General features: G+C 41.3%; 1 protein-coding gene across 3 annotated transcripts in view; it reads left to right on the top strand.

The window, feature by feature from the left end:
• The first annotated feature begins 3,075 nt into the window (after positions 1-3,075).
• TMCC1 (transmembrane and coiled-coil domain family 1) overlaps positions 3,076-17,321 on the top strand; it is a 390,104-nt gene continuing 375,858 nt past the window's right edge. For all 3 annotated transcript variants that reach the window (XM_077116458.1, XM_077116460.1, XM_077116461.1), the window contains exons 1-2: positions 3,076-3,160; positions 4,032-4,164. The gene's annotated coding sequence lies outside the window, so the exon portion shown is untranslated. The remainder of the gene's footprint in view (positions 3,161-4,031; positions 4,165-17,321) is intronic.

Raw genomic sequence — 17,321 nt, forward strand, 5'->3', positions numbered from 1 at the left:
GTGATCACAAGACTCTATGAAAACCAGCATAAAGGGTATAAACGCGGGTCAGTTACAAGGTTTTTGCAATGACAGGATAAAGGCTGTATGGTTAGACAGTCATTGTCAAAAACCAAGGCAACCAAAGCTATAGGCAGAGCCCCCAGTCTTGGGGTTTGTTCATATGAAACTTAACCCCGCAAAGGATAGGTCAAGTCTACTTAAAATTTAGGCCTAAGAGTCACCCCCAAGAGAGCCTCTTTTGTTGCTCAGATGTGGCCTCTCTCTCCAGCCAACACAATGAGCAGTCTCACCACCCTACCCCTCTCTACGTGGGACATGACTCCCAGGGGTGTGGACCTTCCTGGCAATGTGGGACAGAGAACTTGGAATGAACAGAGACTCAGCATCAAGGGATTGAGAAAAACACTAGAATGAGCTGAGATTTAGCATCAAGGGATTGAGAAAACCTTCTCGACCAAAAGGGGGAAGAGGGAAATGAGACAAAGTGTCAATGGCTGAGAGATTCCAAACAGAGTCGAGAGGTTATCCTGGAGGTTATTCTTATGCATCAAGTAGATATCATCTTGTTATTCAAGATGTAATGGAGAGGCTGGAGGGAACTGCCTGAAAATGTAGAGCTGTGTTCCAGTAGCCATGTTTCTTGAGGATGATCGAATAATGATACAGCTGTCACAATGTGACTGTGTGATTGTGAAAACCTTGTGTCTGATGCTCCTTTTATCTACCTTGTCAACAAAGGAGTAGAACATATGGAAGAAAAATAAATAATAGGGGAAACAAGTTTTAAAATAAATTTAGTTTGAAATGCTAGTGATCAATGAAAGCAAGGGGTAAGGGGTATGGTAGGTATAATTTTTTTTTTCTTTCCTGTGTTCATTTTATTTCTTTTTCTATCATCTTTTTATTTCTTTTTCTGAATTAATGCAAATGTTCTAAGAAATGATGAATATGCAACTATGTGATGATATTGTGAATTACTGATTATGTATGTTGTTTTATTTTGTTTCTTTATTTTTTAAATTAATAAATAAATTTTAAAAAACCAAGGGAACTGGATTGCAGTTCCGCAATTTCAGGTATGTCCCTCTGGCTACTCTAATACATCAGAAAGCAAAAAAGAAATATCTATGTAATAATTCAATAATCGTAATCATTTGTTAAATCCTAACTTCCTGGTTACAGCATGAGGACACACAGACCATAATTCCAGCCCATCCCAGACCCCAACTTTGGCCCCAGTTTCCTATTCAATTATCGAACCTTTATTAGTCACCCCTCGGGGACTCCAGTGGTGGTGAAGACAGACCCAGCTGTCTCCTGCCTTTGCAGAACCCCCATCCATCGAAGGAAATGAGGAGTGACCCATGGTCTGCTGACAGGGGAGGGGATGGACCCTACCTGTGAGCTTCAGAAGAAATTTGTCAGGATTTTGTGAGAGAGAGAGTTTTAAGGTGTCAGCCACCTTGCACTATCTTCCTTGCTGCACTTCCCCCTGTTTCTGTTCTCCCTACCCTATGATTGCCCTTCAGATTCAAGAGGAGGATGTTAAAGGTGGAAGAAGACGGGGAAGGCACAGGAATGAGGGAGTATTATGGTCAGGTTCATGTATCAACTTGACCAGGTGGTGGTGCCAGTTTGTCTGATTGGGCAAGTGCTGGCCTATCTGTGGCTTTGGGACATTTCATAAAATTAAATCATGATCACGTCAGCTGCATCCACATCTGATTGCATGTGTAATCAGCAAGGGGAGTGTCTTCTGCACTGAGTGACACTTAATCTAATTACTGGAAGCCTTTTAAGGAGGATTCAAAAGAGATAGCCTCTCTTCCTGCTTTGGCCGGTGAGTCTCTCCTGTGGAGTTCGTCCAGACCCTCCATCGGAGTTGTCAGCTTCACAGCCTGCCCTGCGGATTTTGGACTCTACATTCCCACAGTTATGTGAGACACTTTTATAAATTTTATATCTACAGATATTTCCTGCTGATTCTGTTTCTCTAGAGAACCCTAGCTAATACAGGGAGTGTTCCGCCTTCAGTTTTTACCCCTAAGTAAACCCTCCAGTCTGTTCCCTGTCCAAATATACATGAAGCTCTCTCCATGAAAAATTCAGTGGGATAAATTTTTCTCCCTTTGTACATGCAAATGTGTATGTGTGTGTGTTCTGGTGTGTGTACCAGGAAGCTACACTGGAATTTTCTACTGAGTCACCAAGATAAGAGAGATAAAACATTCCAGACCAAGGTGCAAATTTTCAAGAGAAATCAACAGAAACCAGTTACAAGACCCCAAAACTTCTTACCTGCATCAAGTGCCTAATGATCTAGTTGTTAGAGATTAAAGAAATTTATTAAGGAAATTTCTTTGGGGAGAATAGAACTTTGATTCTCCCCAGCCCCATTCCACCCAGGGGAGGAGCTGAGGGTGCTTCCACCTAAGGCCGAGTGAGGACACCTTAAAAGGACTATTTTGAAGCTGGGCATGGGATCCCTGCTAGGTGGGGGACACCTGCCCTGTCTCTCACTCCCACCTCAGCCATCTAAAGGACCAGAGAGAGAAAAGCCTGCGAGAAGAGGCTGAGCTGGGAGTCTCACTCCCCAAAGTTGTGAGAGCAATGAGCAAACATGGTAGAGATTCCCATAGACCAGATGTGAGGGGCAATATGATGCCAGCAAGAGGATCTCTGTGGCCTGGGTCCCAGAGGTTGTGGAAAGGAAGAATAAAAACAGGAACTGAATCACCAGCAGGAGATAAATGTGTTACCCACATCGAAAGAGGCAAAATGGGACATTCTCAGTGGGGTTTCCAATGAATCTGTCCTGTATAGGGCCAATCAGTTCTGCTCCCTTATATCTCTTCCCTCTTCCACCGCTTCCTCCACACCTGGGGTTGGAAACAAGAGTTAGCAAGGTGGGGAAGAGGTTTAAGCTTTAGGGTGGGGAAAGAATAAGAAGGACCCACTCACGCTCCCGTAGGGAGATGGGGGGCATCTGTGACTTTAAATAAAGTCGGAAGCTTTGGCTGTTTCCCGGACTGGACATTCTAAATTCTGACCTGAGATTGCTTGGCAACCTAAAATGAATATAGAACTTTTTATCACCTGGGAATGAGCAGAAAAACCATGGGAATGTCTTGTCTTCAGCTGGTGGGGTGCTGTCATGGTTCGTTTTCAGATTATTTTTTTAACCCCCTTAGAATCTCCAGAAATGTTTTTTAAAAGATCAGGTCTGCTGTTGTTTTATTTTGTTTTTTCCTCTCTCTAAACATACCTGAGAAAGGGTAGAAGCCATCCTATTCGTACTTCAAATGCGGGGCTGGGGGCCACCCTGCGCAGGCCCCACCCCGTGTGGAGATGGGGTGGCCCCTCGCCCAGGCCAGCCCTGGCCCCAGCTTCCTACTGACTGCAGTTAAAGACTTAATTTAAAATCCTCATTGTAGGGCCCCCTTCAAACGCAATTATTACAACATTCTAATAAAAGCTCATTTAACTCCCAAAACAAAACAAAAATCCCTGGTTGAGTTTTTAACCAGGGATGGGGGTAAAGCTTCTTCCACTGAATCCATTTTAGAGACTAAGAGACAAAATATACTTTTGCAGTTACACTCCATGAAATATTGCTCAATCTTAACATTTGTTACTGGTGTTTTGTGGCAGGGAATGGAGGGGATGCTGTAACCAGGAAATTAAGAATTAACAAATGACTATAAATAACAGATCATTATATAGATTTTTTTTCTATATGGTAGAAGAGACAGAAGTTAATACCTGGAATTACTGAAACTCAACTAGTCTCACCCTTGTCTGTACTTACTATTGTAATGGTTCTTAAAGCCTGGTCTCAGCCCTCTATATATTTACTACTGTAATGGTAACAACCCCATTCCCCTTTGTTTGAATCTATAAAATCCCTGAATTCCTTGGACTCAAGGAGATAGATTTTGGGGCCATAGGAGACAGATTTTGGGGCCCTAGGCCATCTGATCTCCTGTTTTGCATGTAACATTAAACTCACTCTCTCTTTGAAATCCCAGTGTCGTGGATTGGCTGTTATGCACACTGGGCAGAGAACCCACTGCTTTTGTCCAGAATCAATTCGGCAACCCAGATGGGGCAGAGGGTCGTAAGGAGTCACGTGCCCAAGCTTGTCGGAGCCCTGGCAGGACAGTAAGCATGGTTATTGGCTCTTTTTAGTCTAGAGGTTCAACAGCTGGGTTCTCTCTATTCTGCCAGCACTCAGACCTTCAGCGCCTTAAAAATCTTCAAAAAGAGAAGCAGTTTCCAGTTCCTGGTCTAGACGTCTGACTGGGTGACTGGGTGTTCGAGGTGAAAGTGGACTGGGAAGTTAGTACCGAGGTTCTAGTCCCCTGGACTTGAGTTTTATGACCTTGGATTCTGCTTCTGGAATGATCCTCCCTGCTCTGACCTCTGCACCTTTCTGTTTTCCGAGTATCATTCTGTACAGGACTTGAGGGTGTGACCTGAGTTTGCATATTGAGTATAATCCTGGGAAAGAAGTACTGCAATAATTAATTGGTATTTAATGAAATTAAATGTCTAATAGCAATTTAATTGTTCATTGGTGTGTCACTTAACGTAATTGTTTAAGGCCTGTTTGTTACTTGGTTTAGTTATTAGTTGATGCGTTACTTAAATATATAAGTAAGTCTTGTTCTGTATGAATTGTTAGTTGGTTTGTTGTTGCATTTGCATTGTTCAAGTGTTCCTAGTTGGTTCCTGATTACTGAAATTCTTTAGAATGGGAAATTCTAATTCTGGTAGCATTCCTAAATGTAGCCCTTTGGGCTGTATTTTGAAAAGTTGGACCGAGTTTAGTTATGAGCTTGTAGTTTATTTCTATAACATGACTTGGCCTCAATATGATTTAGAATCAGGAGAGAAATGGCCTGACATTGACTTTTTAGAAAAGAACACTGTATTAAAGCTGTAAGTAAGAGCAGAAATGGAATTAGACAAAGTATGTTCAATCTTTTATTTGTCTATCCCAGAAATCTATGCTGATGAGAAAATGTAAAATTTTGTCTATAAAGATTAGCGGAGAAAAGAAAAATGTTCTCTTTGATTTAAATCTGGAGGATCTACTAGAACTTATATTAACTGCTTCATCTGCTCCACCTCTACCCTATAACCAAGAGGCCAATAGATCAGGAAAGGAAGAAGTCCAAATTAGGCTAATATTCAATTATTAGCCTAATTCAATTGCAGAAAAGGATGAAAATGTAGTATTCAAATTAGTGAGTTTTATGTTTCTGAGGTTTTTTTGTGTGTCTAACTTTCTATTTATGTTTGTTGTGCAATGAATATATTCCCACCTCTGGATGCTAACACCAAATTGGCAAACAAAAATTCTTAAAAGAACTCTGTTTGAATTGCCTAAGGATAAATAAGTGTACGTGCACAAACACACACACATGTACACATAAATTAGTACTCCTGGTGTCTCAAAAAGAAAAAAAGAAAAAACCCTCTAGGCACCAGAGTTCAAAGCCTTAGTTTTGTAATTACTGTAAGCAAACCTGGACATTAGAAAGGAGCCATCCTTGAACTTTCTCTAAGGCAGCAGAGGGCTGCCAGAGGGCTGCATCGGGAACTGGGAAAGACTTTTCCAATTGTCTTGGCCGCAGCTTTAGGTAAATTAGATCTAAAAATTGGAAACAATTTAAAGAAGGGCACAGACAAACCCCAACCAAAACCATTTCAGCCAATCCTAAAGAACACCTAGGGTAATATATAAGATTCTACAAAGGTTCCATGCACTAGAGTAACTTTCCAGAAACCTACAACCTCCAGATGGGTCCCTGGTCCAGATAAGTCCTGAAACCTAGAGGGTTCAGCCTCTCCAGAACATCAGCTAGTTCCATCTCCCTACCCCATATTATCGACAGCCCCTTTCAACATGAAAAAGTTAGAATGGCCATAGCCCAAAGGCCCCTAAAGAGAGGGATAGAAAGATCAAAGATAATGGTGGAGTTATACAGGGAAGGTAGCATTTAATACACGAATATAATTGCTGAATCATTAAATTGATATTTCTTTTAGTCTCCGGTATCTTAGAGCAGCTAGAAGTAAAAACCTAAAATTGTAGACTTGTAACCCATACCAAACTCTGAAATCTGTTTACAACTAATTGTGGTGCTGTGCTTTGAAATTTATTGCTTTTTTTGTATATATGTTATTTTTCACAAAAAAGAAAAAAAACGATGATGAAGATAAAAAAAATATTTATTCCTTCTAGCCTTCTATATTCTGGAGCAGCTGGAAGGAAAAATCTGAGATGGTGGAATGGTAGCCCATGACAAACTCTGGGATCTGTCCTGCAACTACTTGTTGAAGAGTGCTTTGGAAACTGACTTTTTTCTGCCTTTGCTTTATATATATATATATATATGTTAACTATACAATTTAAAAAAAAGTTAAAAAAATAAGAAAGGCATAGAAACTCTAATAGAAAGACTCAGGCCACCTTAGGATCTTAAATCCTACCACCCTCATTTAAAACTTTTAAACCAGGCCTCATTCTTTCTGTCTCACCTTTCCCTATTCTCAGGGCCTAACCAGCTAAGGCAGGTTTGGGGGAAGAGCTGGGTGCAGACAGATGGGGAGGTGTGGGCTTAATTTAGAATTTTTTTCACTGGACCTGGAGACTAGAAATGATAGGCACAGAGGAAATGTGGAATAGGCCATATTTATTCTGAGAGAATTCCCTAGTGAAAATTTTTCTTCCAATAATACCTTTGCAAAGGTAACTGCTATAAATAAATCATTAATAAAATATAAATAACCTTGGGACAAGGGTTATTGAATAAGATCTAATTGCCAAATTTCAATAAAGGAGAGGAAATGTCCCTGAGAGCTATGGGGAAGTTTTCTTTGATTTAAACGTAGGACAAATGAAACAATTGTACATTTTTCAGAGTTTGATACTTTTGAGGTTGTTCATAATTTTAGGATATTATGAAAAAATAAGATTTTCTTTTAATGTCTAATAGAAAAAGTAACATTATATCTATTAGATCTTTAAGATCTTTTGTATGGGGTGGGCCACGGAGGCTCAGCAGGTAGAGTTCTCACCTGCCACGTTGGAGACCAGGGTTCGATTCCAGTGCCTGCCCATGCCCCCCAAAAAGAGATCTTTTGTGTGGTAATTTAAAAATGCTAATTTAAAAACCATTTCTGTTGTGGCCCTTGAGCTGCCTTTGAGCAAAGATTGCTTTTTACTTGGGAAAGCACTTTAAAGGGCCATTCTATTATACAAGATAAAGCCAAATCTCTCTTCCACAGGAAACCCTGGCTCCAGAGGACTAAACTGCTTTACATTCATTCATCAGCAAATGTTTATGATTCACTTCCAAGTGCAATGCACCCTGTCAGTGCTGATGAATGAATATAAAGGGTGGATTTCTGCAAGAGCAGGGAAGGGACATTTTGGAAGGATTTATTGAGCTGTTCCTTGGATTTACTCGCTCTGGTTGCGGCATGGCCTGAGAAGCGGGGATTCCTAAACTCTGAGAAGAGAAATAGGGGATTCCAAAGACAGCATCTTGCCCTAAAATGGGATGCTGAGGGCTAAGCAGAGAACATCCAGAGGGGACTCCCCAGGGAAGGGACATGGCCAGTGCAAGGCTTGGCTCAGAGGTATCTGCTGCTGGGTTTCAGTTTTCCTCTTGCTTTCAGCAAAGTTGTGTAAGCCTGGACTTGGTTTACTTGGAAGAATTAAGGGGGAAAGTGGGGGCAATGTGAGAAGGCTAGGAAGCCACTAGCAGGGAACCCAAGAGCAGCGGATCAGAGAGAGGTGCTGAGTGAAGTGGGCAGGCAATTGATCATGGAAACTGAGACCCTTCTGAAAGGGAGAAGAGGCATTATTAATAATTGCACTGGGCAACAGGCTCCCACAGGTATATGACTAATTTAGTAGTGGGGGTGGGGTGGGGGATGGAGGGGACCCCCAGGACCTCTTCAGGGGAGGGGGCCTGGTGTTTCCTGTATCCTTGAAGGGTGTTAGACTTGGCGGTTAAGAGTTTGCTCTGTGGAGCCATACTTCCTGGGTTCAAATTCCAGCTCTGCTGCTTATGGCCTCAGCCTAGTTATTTAATATTTCTGAACCTCAATGGCGCTCGTCTGCAAAGTGAGAATGTGTGAGGAATAAATGAGTTAGTGTTTTCCAGTGCTGAGAGTCCTCCTTGAATGTGATAAACGCTATGTGAATGTTGGTTGAGTAAATAAATGGACTGAGTTACCAAAATCTGTGTCATGGTTCTCCAGAGAAAGAATCAATAGCATATATACATATACATATACATATATATACATATATATATATATATATATGGGTATATATATATATATACCCATGTACGTATGCCTGTATGTGAGAGATTATTTTAAGAAACTGACTCACGTGACTGCAGAGGCTGGCACATCTAAGTTCTGTGGGGTAGGCTGTAGGCTGGAAACCCAGGAAAAGGTTGCTGCTGTGTGAATGGAAGATGGAGAAACCTTCTGGTCCCAAATGAGGATGAAGGGAGGTACATTCAATGCCCCTAAACTCTCCTCCTGAGTCCTGGCCTTGCCCCGACCTGCCGAGAGAAGAGGGACCAGCATCAAATCAAAGACTGATTTGCTTTTTTCTCAGTGTCTTTTCCCTTTTCTTCCGGGTAGCTGTCAGGCCAAGCAGAGGTCATTCCATTTTTGTTTTTCTCTAATCTGCTTCCAGCCCAGGGGCAGAGTGAGTGCAGCAGCCTAAAAATACCGTGAGCCGCCAGGTTAGATCACATCAGCTCCTGGCCAGAGGGACCGCCTGTCCTTCTGCTCCAGCACTCTGCTCTTGGGCTTCACTCACTGGCAGCCCTTGGCTCCCGCCTCCCACCCCCCCAAAGACTGGGGTTGGGGTTTGGAGGAACAGAGCCTGAGATCTAGGGCTCGGGAATGGGGGTCAGCTGAGGGGGGCTGAGATGCAGTCGGAGGCCTCAGGTTCCTGGGGTGGACAGTCCCTGAGAGGGCAGCTTGCCCAGCCCTCCCTTTTACATAAAGGGGAACACAAAGCCCCAGAAAAGGGATGCCTTGTGGTTGTCCAAACTGAACTGCCGTCCCCCAACCCCAAACCGCATTCAAATCTCTCATCTCCCAGAAAACCTTCAAAGGACTAGGAGGAGAAAAGGCCCTGGGCTGGAGGTCCGAAGTCCTGAGGAGAGCTGACCAATCACTTCTCTCAGGGCCTCGGTTTCTTCAGGTGCTAAATTAGGGGTAGGGCCATAGGACTGGATCTTTTCCAGCAGTGTTTTGTAGCCCTTCGGGATTCTGCAAAGATATGAGGGAGAGTGGCAAGAAAACTGGAGCTAGGGAGGCCCCAGGACCCCATCTCCATACACCTAAAGCTCTTCTGCTTTCATTTATTTTCTGTTCTAGAAATCCTTATAAGGTTTCATCTGAAAAATAATTCTACTGCTTGAAATCCACTGGTTTCAAGGATGTGAAGTTTCCCTCTGCCTCAGATATACTTTATATTTTTTATACTTTATACTTTATGATCCGTCCACCCTAAACAACTTGCAGTTCCTGACCAGGCCAGCTCACCTCCAGGCTTTCACACATGATCCCTGTTCTTCTCCACCCCCATTCACCTGTCACTTGGAAAACTCCAACTCATCTTTTAAGTCACAGGTTATACTTCCTCCTGGAAAGCTTCCAGTCCTGCCCCAGACTGCAGGACTTTTTTTTTTTTCTGCAAAAAAAGACTGCCAGGGAGAAAATCAATTAATGTAATACACCATATCAACAAATCAAAGCAGAAAAATCACATGATCATCTCAATTGATGCAGAGAAGGCATTTGACAAGATTCAACATCCTTTCCTGCTGAAAACACTTCAAAAGATAGGAATACAAGGGAACTTCCTTAAAATGATAGAGGGAATATATGAAAAACCCACAGCTAATATCATCCTCAATGGGGAAAAATTGAAAACTTTCCCCCTAAGATCAGGAACAAGACAAGGATGTCCACTATCACCACTATTATTCAACATTGTGTTGGAAGTTCTAGCCAGAGCAATTAGGCAAGAAAAAGAAATACAAGGCATCAAAATTGGAAAGGAAGAAGTAAAACTATCACTGTTTGCAGACGATATGATACTATATGTAGAAAACCCAGAAAAATCCACAACAAAATTACTAGAGCTAATAAATGAGTACAGCAAAGTAGCAGGCTACAAGATCAACATTCAAAAATCTGTAGCTTTTCTATACACTAGTAATGAACAAGCTGAGGCAGAAATCAAGAAACGAATCCCATTTACAATCGCAACTAAAAGAATAAAATACCTAGGAATAAATTTAACCAAAGAGACAAAAAACCTATATAAAGAAAACTACAAAAAACTGTTAAAAGAAATCACAGAAGACCTAAATAGATGGAAGGGCATACCGTGTTCATGGATTGGAAGACTAAATATAGTTAAGATGTCAATCCTACCTAAATTGATTTACAGATTCAATGCAATACCAATCAAAATCCCAACAACTTATTTTTCAGAAATAGAAAAACCAATAAGCAAATTTATCTGGAAGGGCAGGGTACCCCGAATTGCTAAAAACAACTTGAGGAAAAAAAACGAAGCTGGAGGTCTCGCGCTGCCTGACTTTAAGGCATATTATGAAGCCACAGTGGTCAAAACAGCATGGTATTGGCATAAAGATAGATATATCGACCAATGGAATCGAATAGAGTGCTCAGATATAGACCCTCTCATCTATGGACATTTGATTTTTGATAAGGCAGTCAAGCCAACTCACCTGGGACAGAACAGTCTCTTCAATAAATGGTGCCTAGAGAACTGGATATCCATATGCAAAAGAATGAAAGAAGACCCATCTCTCACACCCTATACAAAAGTTAACTCAAAATGGATCAAAGATCTAAACATTAGGTCTAAGACCATAAAACAGTTAGAGGAAAATGTTGGGAGATATCTTATGGATCTTACAACTGGAGGTGGTTTTATGGACCTTAAACCTAAAGCAAGAACACTGAAGAAGGAAATAAATAAATGGGAGCTCCTCAAAATTAAACACTTTTGTGCATCAGAGAACTTCATCAAGAAAGTAGAAAGACAGCCTACACAATGGGAGACAATATTTGGAAATGACATATCAGATAAAGGTCTAGTATCCAGAATTTATAAAGAGATTATTCAACTCAACAACAAAAAGACAGCCAACCCAATTACAAAATGGGAAAAAGACTTAAACAGACACCTACCAGAAGAAGAAATACGGATGGCCAAGAGGCACATGAAGAGATGCTCAATGTCCCTGGCCATTAGAGAAATGCAAATCAAAACCACAATGAGATATCATCTCACACCCACCAGAATGGCCATTATCAACAAAACAGAAAATGACAAGTGCTGGAGAGGATGCGGTGAAAGAGGCACACTTATTCACTGTTGGTGGGAATGTCAAAGGGTGCAACCACTGTGGAAGGCAGTTTGGCGGTTCCTCAAAAAGCTGAATATAGAATTGCCATACGACCCAGCAATACCATTGCTAGGTATCTACTCAAAGGACTTAAGGGCAAAGACACAAACGGACATTTGCACACCAATGTTTATAGCAGCGTTATTTACAATTGCAAAGAGATGGAAACAGCCAAAATCTCCATCAACAGAAGAGTGGCTAAACAAACTGTGGTATATACATACGATGGAATATTATGCAGCTTTAAGACAAGATAAACTTATGAACCATGTAATGACATGGATGGACCTAGAGAATATTATGCTGAGTGAATCCAGCCAAAAACTAAAGGACAAATACTGTATGGTCCCACTGTTGTGAACGGACATTCGAGAATAAACTTGAAATATGTCATTGGTAACAGAGTTCAGCAGGAGTTAGAAACAGGGTAAGACAATGGGTAATTGAAGCTGAAGGGATACAGACTGTGCAACAGGACTAGATACAAAAACTCAAAAATGGACAGCACAATAATACCTAATTGTAAAGTAATCATGTTAAAATACTGAATGAAGCTGCATCTGAGCTATAGGGTTTTTTTTGTTTTTGTTTGCTTGTTGGTTTGTTTGTTGTTGTTGTTTTTTACTATTACTACTACTTTTATTTCTTTTCTTTATATTAACATTTTATATCTTTTTCTGTTGTGTTGCTAGTTCCTCTAAACCGATGCAAATGTACTAAGAAACAATGATCATGCATCTATGTGATGATGTTAAGAATTACTGAGTGCATATGTAGAATGGTATGATTTCTAAACGTTGTGTTAATTTCTTTTTTTTTCTTTCCGTTAATAAAAAAATAAAAAAAATAAAAAAAAGACTGCCAGGGGTCCTAGGCAATCTCCTATCACAGCACTTAGTGCCACAGTAATTGCTTATAAACTTGTCTGTCTTTAGAGGATACTTGAGTTTAAATCCTGGTTCTGCCACTTCCAAGCTGTGTGACCATGGGTGAGTGACCTAATCTCTCTGTGCTTCAGTTCTCACATCTTTAAAATAGTATCAACAAACACAAAAAATAGTGTCAGTCCCTGTCTGATGAACTTTGCTCATTTAATCACAACACCCCTATGCGATTAGTACTAAAATCTGTGTTTTTTTAATGTAAATAATGAGGCACAGAGAGGTTAAATTTACCCGAGTTTATAAACTTGTAAGAGCAAAGCCAGTATTCATACCATGCAGAGCAATTTCAGAGAGGGCTTTTTTTTTTTGCATGAGCAGGCTCCAGGAATTGAACCCAGGTCTCTGGCATGGCAGGCAAGAACTCTGCCACTGGGCCACGGTTGCCCACCCCAGTGAGGGCATTTTAAATCATGATAACAGTAATAATGATAATAACTAGCACTTACTGAACACTTATTACAGATCAGTCATTTAAAAAATGGGTTATCTAATTTAAGCCTTACCGTGACCCTTTGGGATAAATACAACTATTCTTATTGTTTTTCAGATTCCTAGTTCTATCTGCTAAAAGTGCCTGGAAGCAATGATATCCCAGTAGCAATGAGCACACCCACCATCCAGATCTTGGTTTCTGTACCCCACCTCTCACTCTGACATTTACACTCACATGCCTACTTGGCTAGGTTAGGTGTCCAGTTGTTTGGTCAAGTAAGCACTGGCCTGTTATTGTGAGGATATTTCATAGAAAGATTTAAATCAGGTCAGTCTATTACATCTATGGCTGATGACATCTACAGCCTAGCAGAGGCGGTTGCCTTCAGCAATGGGAGAAGTCTTATCCGATCGGTTGAAGGCCTTCAAGGATTTCAGCAATCAGAAAAATAGAATTTCAATCTCTAGACAGACTGCTTCTCTGGGGAATTCAATATTATCTTCAGTGAATTTCCGACTTGTGGCTTCTCCCGGGGAACTCATCATCACTACTGAATTGCCAACTTGTGGCCTGCCCTATAGAATTTGGACTTACCCATCCCCATGGTCACATGAGCCAATTCCTACAGTAAATCTCTTAATATTTACTGTAGGTTCTGTTTTCTGTCTCATACACCCATTAAACAGAACCTTGGCTCTGGAGAAATGGCTGAGCAGCAAAGATACAAAAGGAGTCTGGAACATTTTACTGTGCCAGAAAGTAAAAGGGGGCTAAAAAAGTGAATGATGGGGACAGGTTAAAAAGACATAGGAACCAGCCTCATGGGGCTTCCACTGTCCAAACCTGAGACAATGCGAACATGAAATAAATAAACAGTAAGGTCCATAGATTAAAATAGGAATCCATGAGTCCAATCAATGGACAATAGGTAGAAAGTAAATAAAGAAACAAGGGAGATAAAAGCACTCTTCCTCATATTTGAATGTGGAAGAAGAGGTGGAGTTGGAAAATTGCCATTTTACAACAATCACAGTAAAGAATGATTTGGAAAGTATCACCAATAACTAGGAAGGAATATTTAACGTGGAATGGGATATTTGCATGTTCTTGAAGTGTCCCCCCATACAGACACTTTTATCCCTTGCTTAATGACAAGGGACAAAAAGAAACTAATCAGTAGGAGTCTAAAGAGACATGATAATTAAATGCAGTTCCTGATCCTGGACTGGTTCATTACTGGTGGTAGTTTTGGGGGAAACTGAAGGGACCCTACCAAGATAATTGACAACATAGGGATATGGGCTGTAGATTAGATGAAGTATTATATTACTGGTAAATTTATTGAATTTGATACTGTGATTGTGCAAGAGAAAAATCCTTGTTCTTAATGAAACTCACTGAACTGTTAGGGGTAAAGTAGCACAATGTACACAATACTCAAATGATTCAGGAAAAAAATGTCTAAATAAATGTGACACAATGTTAAAAATTGCTGGATTTGACTTGGACAGATATTTGTACACGAATGATCAAGGTTATATTATTCACAACAGCCAAGAAGTAGAAGCAACCCAACTGTCCACTATAGATGAATGGATAAGCAAAATGTGGTGTGTCCATACGATAGAATATTATTCAGCTTTAAAAGGAATGATGTTCTGATGTATGCTACAACATAGATGAATCTTGAAAACATCATATTGCGTGTAATGTCAGACACAAAGGGACATATTTTGTAATTCCACTTGTCTGAAATAAGTAGACCATACAAAGTTACAGGGATAGAAATTCCCTTTGGGCATTATCTCCTCCATTATTTGATCCAGTCCAAGATCAAACAATTGCATTTGGTTTTCTCCTTGGTCTCTTTCTCTCTTTTTTAAATTGTGGAAATATGTATACAAGATAAACCTTTCCATCTCAATCCCTTCCAAGCATACTATTCAGTGGGATTAATCACATTCACAGAGTTGTGTTACGGTCACCACCATCCAATGTCAGAACTTCCCCATCACCCCAAACACAAACTTGCACCCATTGTGCATTAACTCCCCATCCCCTCTCCCCTCCCACCCCTAGTAACCTTACTCTGCTGCCCTTAAGGTAGTTGCATAAGTTAACATCCTTGTTCTGAGGAAATGTACATGAAAAGTACTAAGTGTTCAAGGAACATGCAAATGTTTAGAAAATAGATAGATAATAGATCTATGGATAGGTAATAGATATATATAGACTGATAGATGGATAGATGGAATGATATGGCACATGTGGCAAAATGTTATAAGTTGGTGGATCTGGGTATCTGGTGGAGGGTACACTGGGGTTCTCTGTAAGGCTTTTACATTATTTTTGCAACTGTCCTGTAAGTTTGAAATTATTTGTGGTTCTTGATTAAGAGTACACCGGAACTCACTAAATTACTCTTGCAAATATCCTGTGAATTTGAAATTATTTTCAAGATGAAAAGTCAAAACGAAAATCCCAAGAGTATACAGTTGCTAAAGGTAGAACTGAAATTTAAATCCAGGCTGTTTGGCACCCAGAGGCTCTCTGCTGTCTGTCTAATCAGTTAGTCCAATCATAACCATTTTATAGAGGAGGAAGCCGAGGTCCAAAGGGGAAAGGGATTTTCACCAGACCATATTGCGAGTTGGTTGTGGCATAGGTATCAGAGAACTGGTGAGATTCCACCACTCTCTTGGAGCTTTCCTGTTGACAGAGCTGCGGAAGGCCTCAGGGAAGGGCCCAGTGTTTTTCTGGTGCCTCTTCACACCACTTGCTGAGCTGGTCAGGTCTCATACATAGGACCCTTCTGGCTTCATGCCTGGATCGTGGACAATGGGGACTGAGAAGTTTATGGTTAATTGGGGGGGGGGGGTGACCAGGAGAGGCCTCGTGGATTTAGTTGTACCCCCACCCTGCCATTATGACCTACATTATATTATCTGCCCTGCCCAGCACCCCCTCTTCTTTTGGGGTCTGTTTCCTCTCTACTGCCTTGTGGTTCTGGTGGTCCTGCCAGGCACAATGTCCCACTTTCATGGCCACAAATGATTGATCTAAGGGTGGGCACTGGACTCAAACGGGGTCTGTTCCTGAGATTTTTCTGGACTGTGACTAAGGGAAGCAGAATACAGGCCTTCTAGTGTGAGGCTGTGATGTGTGGGGTCCACGAACTGATGTCACCCACCTTCTCCATCACAAGGAGAAAGCTAGTCTGATAGAAAGAAGCCAAGAGAAGACAGAAAGCGTCCTAGGTCCAGCTGTCTCTGAGGCCCTGTCCTTTACATGGTTATGTTCAATATAGCACCATCCTTCCAATAAATTTCCCTGATTTTGTATAAGCTTGTTTGCTTTGGATTTCTATCATTTGAAACTAAATAGATTGATACTCCTAAGATCCTGATCCCCAGAAATTCTGCACGTGAGGTCCCAGCAAGGAAACTGACGGAGCCCTGTTCCCCTGGGGCCAACTACTTTCTGGGCCCTGCGTGGATGGGGTGGGGCCATGAGAGTTGGCCCCAAAACCTCTTCCCACTGGTTCTGTCTAATTCCCAGGGAAGTACACGGCCTTTACCTGTGGATAGGAGTCCCTTGTGTTCACACACACCAGGTACCCGGGGCCTCCTGAGACTCACCTTTGTCCTATTCATCTCAGGGTTAAGGGCAGGTCAATGGAAGGAATATGTGGATTATTTGGGTGTCAACAGAAAGAAAAAAGGGGAAGAAGGGAGCTCATCAAAGTTCCCCTTGGAAGTCCTTGGGGGAGACAGAGGAAGGAGTTGGAAAAAAGTTCTTATCCTAGTTTTCCAGGGCTGATGTAACAAGGACCACAAACCAGCTGGCTTTAGTAACAGGAATTTATTGTCCCACATTTTGGAGGCTAGAAATCTAAAATGAAGGTGTTGGCAGAGATGATGGCCTCCCCGAGGTCTGGGGTGTTCTGATGGTGGCTGGTGGGCTCAATCTCTACATCTATTTCATGGCCATCTGACTGTCTCCTCCTCCCAACTGTGTCCCAATTTCCTCTGCTTATAAGGACTCCAGTCATATTGGATTAAGACCCATCCTGATTTGGTTTGGCCTCACCTTAGCTAGTAACATCTTCAAAGATCCTATTTACAAATGGGTTCCTATGCTAGGATCAATGGTTAGGACCTGAGCATGCCTTTGTGGGAGACATGCTTCAATCCCTAACAGACCTCTCTGCCAAGATCAAAGGAAATTGTCCACGATCCCTTATTTTGGCTTAAGAATGTTGTTTTTTAACCTGTTTTTATGTACTAAATTACATCCAGTGAAGTGCACAGGTCTTGAGGATACATTTCTACGTATGTAACTCAGCAGTGTATCTGATCAAGATACAGAACATTTCTAGCCCCCATGAAGACTCCCAGTCAATATGCTTACTGTACCCTGACTAGTCTAACCTACCTCTGTCATCTTCATTTA

This window comes from Tamandua tetradactyla, chromosome 9, assembly GCF_023851605.1.
Source record: "Tamandua tetradactyla isolate mTamTet1 chromosome 9, mTamTet1.pri, whole genome shotgun sequence".
NCBI classification, from domain to species: domain Eukaryota; kingdom Metazoa; phylum Chordata; class Mammalia; order Pilosa; family Myrmecophagidae; genus Tamandua; species Tamandua tetradactyla.